The sequence below is a fragment of the Octopus sinensis genome, linkage group LG1 (assembly GCF_006345805.1).
Source record: "Octopus sinensis linkage group LG1, ASM634580v1, whole genome shotgun sequence".
In the NCBI taxonomy this organism is placed as follows: domain Eukaryota; kingdom Metazoa; phylum Mollusca; class Cephalopoda; order Octopoda; family Octopodidae; genus Octopus; species Octopus sinensis.
Window position 1 is genome coordinate 200,294,742 of NC_042997.1, and position 6,623 is coordinate 200,301,364.

Below are 6,623 nucleotides of genomic sequence, written 5' to 3' on the forward strand. Positions count from 1 at the left end.
ATGATTTTTACACTATAATATTTTTGAATATTAACCTCATTTTCAGACAGGAAGTATTTCTTGATATTTATATCTATGCAATATTTTGATTGATTTCATCTCTAAATATTATTGGTTGTGTAATTGGGAATTTAGCTTTCCAGCCACGTGGTTTCATGTTTAGTTCTATTGCGTAGCACTTTTGGCAAACGTAGGCCTTGACCAAAGCATTGAAGTGGATTTGGTTGAAGGAAACTAGAACTGAAAGAAGACCATCATATATTCAATATACATATTAAAAATGGCCATATCACGTTGAAAGCACTGGTTCTCGTCTGATCACTGAAGTTAAGCAACATCGAGCTTAGTTAGTACTTAGATGGGTGACTGCTTGGAAAACTTAGGTGCTGTAAGCGTCACACATCTTTTATAGGCACAGAAGTGGCTGTGTGGTAAGTAGGATGCTTACAAACCACATGGTTCCGGGTTCAATCCCACTGCATGGCACCTTGGGCAAAGTGTCTTCTACTATAGCCTCAGGCTGACCAAAGCGTTTCGTGCGGATTTGGTACACAGAAACTGGAAGAAGCCCGTTGTATTATATGTATATATATGTGTTTGTGTGTCTGTGTTTGTCCCCCCAACATTGCTTAACAATTGATGCTGGTGTGTTTACTTCCCTGTAACTTAGCGGTTCAGCAAAAGAGACCGATAGAATAAGTACTAGGCTTACAAAGAATAAGTCCTGGGTCGATTTGCTCGACTAAAAGGTGGTGCTCCAGCATGGCCGCAGTCAAATGACTGGACCAAGTAAAAGCCATATATATATATGGTACACCATTTGTTACGACAATGAGGATTTCAGTTGCTCTGATCAACAGAACAGCCTGTAAGTGGCTGAGTACTCCACAGACGTGTGAACACTTAATGTAGTTCTCAAGGAGATTCAGCTTGATACAGAATGTGACATGGCTGGCCCTTTGAAATACATGCACTACTCATTTTTGTCAGCTGAGTGGACTGGAGCAAGGTGAAATAAAGTGTCTTGCTCAAGGACACAATGTATTGCCGGGAATTGAACTCACGAACTTATAGTCATGTGCTGCTTACCTTAACCACTAAGCCAGGCACTTTTACTTATACAGATATATATATATATACATATATATAAAATACAAAATGGGACAAGAACGCAAAACATCCAGACAACTAGGTGATACAAAAAGGGACAACAAAACATCCAGATAGATGATACAAAAAAACAAAGACGGGTCATTCATGGAGGCCCAATGGTCCAGTGGTTATGGCAGTGGACTTGCAGTCATAGGATCGCAGTTTCAATTCCCAGACTGTGAGTGTTTATTAAGCAGAAACACATAAAACCTCACAAGGCTCCAGAAGGTGTAGTGGTGAACCCTGCTGTACTCTTTCACCACAACTTTCTCTCACTCTTCCTTCCTGTTTCTGTTGTACCCATTTTTCATAGGGCCAGCCTTGTAACACTCTGTGTCATGCTGAATCTCCCTGAGAACTACGTTAAGAGTACACGTGTCTGTAGACTGCTCAGCTACTTGCACATTAATTTCACGAGCAGGCTTTTCCGTTGATCAGAGCAACTGGAACCTTCATCGTCATAACCAATGGAGTCCCATGACTTATATATGTATATATAAATGCATGTGTTTGAGTTGGTGTGTGTGTGAGTGTTTCTATATCTGTCTGTGTTTGTTGACATTTGTGATCACTGGTTAAAAAATTTTGGCAGGCAGTGTAGCTATCTTTAGTTCTGTCAACAAATAGTCCTTCAGGAATTTGATATATATCATGAAAATGTATGTATTATATGTATGTATGTACATATGTATGAATGTATGTATGTATGTATATATATATATATATATATATATATATATATATGTACCTATGCATGTATGTGTGTATGTTATGTATGTATGTATGTATGCATATATGTATGTATGAATGTATGTACATATGTCTGTATGAATATATATGTATGTATGCACGTATATATGTATGTATGTATTTATATATATATGTCTGTATACATATATGTATGCATGTATGTATGTATGTAATTATGGTGAAGTGCAATGGCCCAGTGATTAGAGCAGCAGTGATTAGAGTCATAGGATCGCAGTTTCGATTCCCAGACCAGGCGTTGTGAGTGTTTATTGAGCGAAAACACCTAAAGCTCCACAAAACTTGGGCAGCGGGTAGTGGCAAACCCTGCTGTACTCTTTCACCACAACTATCTCTCACTCTTTTTTCCTGTTTCTGTTGTACCCGTATTTCAAAGTGCCAGTGTTGTCCCACTCTGTGTCATGCTGAATCTCTCTGAGAACTATGTTAAGGATATGTGTGTCTGTGGAGTACTCAGCCACTTGCACATTAATTTTATGAGCAGGCTGTTCCGTTGATTGGATCAACTGGAACCCTCGTTGTCGTAATCGGCAGAGTGCCATGATATATGTATGTATGTATGTATGTATGTATGTATGTATGTATGTATGTATGTATGTATGTATACAAGCATGTCCAGAAACAAAATGTAAATCATGTACAAAACACAAAGCATGTACCTTGGCTGTCAATTTTTCAATTGCTATTAGAATATACCTGAAACTCATCAGGTATGTTGACTAAGCAACTGATGAAAGGGTGCTGACTAGGCAACAGGGGAGATAGAAACAGTAGGTGCAATATAGGCAAAAGGCCCAGATATAGTTATATACAGGGTGGGTCAAACGTTATGCAACAAAACATTTCACCTTTTATATTATGTTATTTTTATTATTATTTATTTTGTTCACCATGAACCAGAATTTTAGTTATTTTATTCAATTTTAGATATATTGAAGCATGTCTTTGACAATTCCAGAGCATATTGAACTTATTTTGTACATGGCTTTTGGCCCATCCTGTATAATATATTCCAACTCCTGTTGCTACCCATCATCAATTTGATTCTAAAAGTTTCTGCAGTTTTCTCTTTATCTTTGTCAGATATTGTCTTTTGTATTGTTATTGTAAATTGTTATATTTATTAAAAAAAAAGAAAAAAAGAATCAGACATTCATAGATTAATGGACGTCTTTGAGTTTTGATGTTAGCCATTTGTAAAAGGAACCAAACATTAAAAAATAAAAGAAATCAAGAAATATTGTTTTCTGAAGTTAGGAAATAATGAATTTCTTTAAAATACAGGAAAAAAACATCTTAAGAAGCAGAGAAGAAGAACAAAGACAAAAAAAAATCATCATAATTACTATAAAATTAAATATTATTTTTAATTATTGATTTCCAATTGTAAACCCCTTAATCACATGGAATAAACAAAGTCGGGTGCATATAATAAATTCCTCATGGAAACCAATAAATCAATATGAGCAACTTCAAGATCTAACAGAAACATAAACAGGAATGGCTGTGTGGTAAGTAGCTTCCTTACCAACTACATGGTTCCGGGTTCAGTCCCACTGCATGGCACCTTGCACAAGTGTTTTCTACTATAGCCTTGGGCTGACCAAAGCCTTGTGAGTAGATTTGGTAAACAGAACCTGAAAGAAGCCCTTTGTATATATGTATATTTATGTGTGTGTATATTTTTGTTTGTCTGTGTTTGTCCCCCCACCATCGCTTGACAACTGATGCTGGTGTGTTTACATCCCTGTAACTTAGCGGTTCAGCAAAAGAGACCAATAGAATAAGTACTAGGCTTCCAAAGAATAAGTCCTGGGGTCGATTTGTTCAACTAAAGGCAGTGCTCCAGCATGGCCACAGTCAAATGACTGAAACAAGTAAAAAAGAAAAAAGAGAAAAGAGATTATGTGTGATGGTTTACAGTGCTTCGTTCAGATTCTGCTAATACAACGTGTGGCACAAAAAGCATTTTAAAGGATAAAGGTAAAAGATAAAGACACTCTTCAGTCATGGATGGTCATGGGGTTGCATCTAGAAAGTTACCCTCCTGGACAAGAAGTCCAGGCATGGTTGTTTATGGAAGACCAGCAGTTACCCATTCATACCAGCCTCCTCTCTCCATGTCACCAATGTTATCCTAGGGAAAAGCAAAGGCTGATACGTCTTGGCAACAGTGATGTTGCAATTCATATCTACAGATGAGTGAACTGAAGCAATGTGAAATTAATGTGTCTTGCTCAAGAACACACCACACAGCCTGGTCCAGGAATCGAACTCACTATCTCATTGTTGTGAACCTGACACTCTAACCACTGAGCCATGTGACACCTTATATTTTACAAATCAAGAATTATGAACCTGGGAGGTTTTTTTTTATCACACCCTGTATTGTCTTAGCTGTGTGGTAACATATCTGCTTCCTAACCACATGGTTCCAGGTTCAGTCCCACTGTGTGGCACCTTGGGCTAGTTTTTTCTTGTATAGCTCCAGGCCAACCAAAGTTTTGTGAGTGGATTTAGTGGGCAGAAACTGAAAAGAAGCTCTTTGTATATATGTATATATATCTATATATATATAGATATATATATATCATCATCATCATTTAACATCCGCTTTCTATGCTGTATATATATATATATATACACGAGTTCAGCAAAAATTTAGATTGAGATGAATATGGTACTTAAGTTGAGGCACCAGAATTTAGTATGGTATTATCCATACAATTTCAAAATAAAGTGATTAAAATCAAAATAAGCAACAAGGATATCCAGAGGTAATGCAGTACGATCGTTTCATGCAACTCCATTTAATTGAACAATGCAATCATTTCATTACATCAATATAAAATGTAGAGCACTCTTCAGCTGCACAAAGACATAGAATTTAATTAAATTAGAAGGACACGTTGGTATAATTTTACCTGAAATCTCCAAGAGGATAAGGAAATAGACAAAGAACATGTTTTACCAACAACATCACAGTTGTTACTGAAATCTTTTTCTCCAGAAGACACTGCCTGTCACTGATTTTTCTGTTATTTAGTTTTATTATGGGGTGGTGGGGTCAGTTTTAATTTATAGACTAGTTTATCAAATCCTTTTCATATTTAAGGCTGAGAGAAGACAGAGGGTAGTATCTGTTTGGGGTTGTGTTGGTGGAGTAGACAGACATTCTAAATGGCATAGTCATAAAAATCAAGATTTATTTGAAGCAATGTCATGAGGTTTAGTAAGAGAATACTTAAAACAAGATGTTGGCTGATAATTAAGGGATACCCACTAGCAGACCAATGATAATGGGACAGGGTAAGTCTTATCATGTAGTACTACAGTTAACTACTATAAAACAATTCTGCTATATTGTATACAGATAGGGCGGCGAGCTGGCAGACACGTTAGCGAGCTGGGCAAAATGCTTAGTGGTATTTCGTCTGTCATTATGTTCTGAGTTCAAATTCCGCCGAGGTTGACTTTGCCTTTCATCATTTCTGGGTTGATAAATAAAGTACCAGTTTCACACTGGGGTCGATGTAATCGACTTAATCCCTTTGTCTGTCCTTTTTTGTCCCCTCTATGTTTAGCCCCTTGTGGGCAATAAAGAAATATATATTGTATACAGATAAAGTTTAGGGATATTCAAAAGATTATTAAGAAGAATATTTATGAATACTTCTTAGTATATATCAAAACTTTACCACCATACGGGGAATGATGAGGATGATATATATATATTTATACACACACACACACACTGGATATCCTTGTTGCTTATTTTGATTTGTATATATATATATATATATAATATATATATATATATATATATATATATATAAATAAATATATGTATATATATATATATATATATATATATATTATAAATATATGTATATAATTTATCCCAAAGAAATGAAGGAAAATATGCAAGAAAAAACAAGAATCTGAGAAAGTGGTACATGCAAAGGATACATACATACATACATACATACATACATACATACATACATATATACATACACATACATATGAACATAAGTACATACATGTATACATACATATTGCAATAATGTGGTGTAAGTTATGTCTATTGATTGCCAGCAATGTAGTTCTGTAGATTCTTGTTTTAAATCTGACAACTTGCACTTTATTGTTAAGAAAAGGTCATGTCCAGGTTTTTACATTTACCTTCTCCCATCAGAGCGAATTGAATCGTTGAATTGCTATGTAACAGCTGTGCTCCTGAAGGCACTTAATGAAATTATCTTTACTCTTGGAGGGAAATATCAAAGAAGGCATACATACAGAAGTAAGTTAGTAGCCAATCAGTAAGTGTAGCCGAGACTTCTGCTAAGAATAACTGCTCCGATTGAAATGAAGCTAAATATAATTTAAGTTCGCAGATTCTTGACTTTCTAAAGTATGCCGCAACACACAAAGAAAAAAAATGTCTGTGAATGCATGAGTTACTTAACCCTTTCATTACCAACCTGGCTGAAACCGGCTCTGGTTCTGAATACAAGTGTCTTGCTTTTATAAGTTTTGAATTAAAATCTTCCACCAAACCTTAGTCACAATTTATGTTCCTAACACTAGCTTGATGATAACTAAGCTATTTTACTAAATTCTTTCTTATATTTAAAGTAATTGAAAGAAACACAGAGCATCTAAAAATAAATACAGTAACAAAAGGGTTAAAGACATGG

At 35.6% G+C, this 6,623-nt stretch overlaps 1 pseudogene; it reads left to right on the forward strand.

Moving 5' to 3' along the window:
• Nucleotides 1-276: 276 nt before the first annotated feature.
• LOC115220839 lies at nt 277-395 on the forward strand (annotated as a pseudogene).
• Nucleotides 396-6,623: the final 6,228 nt, after the last annotated feature.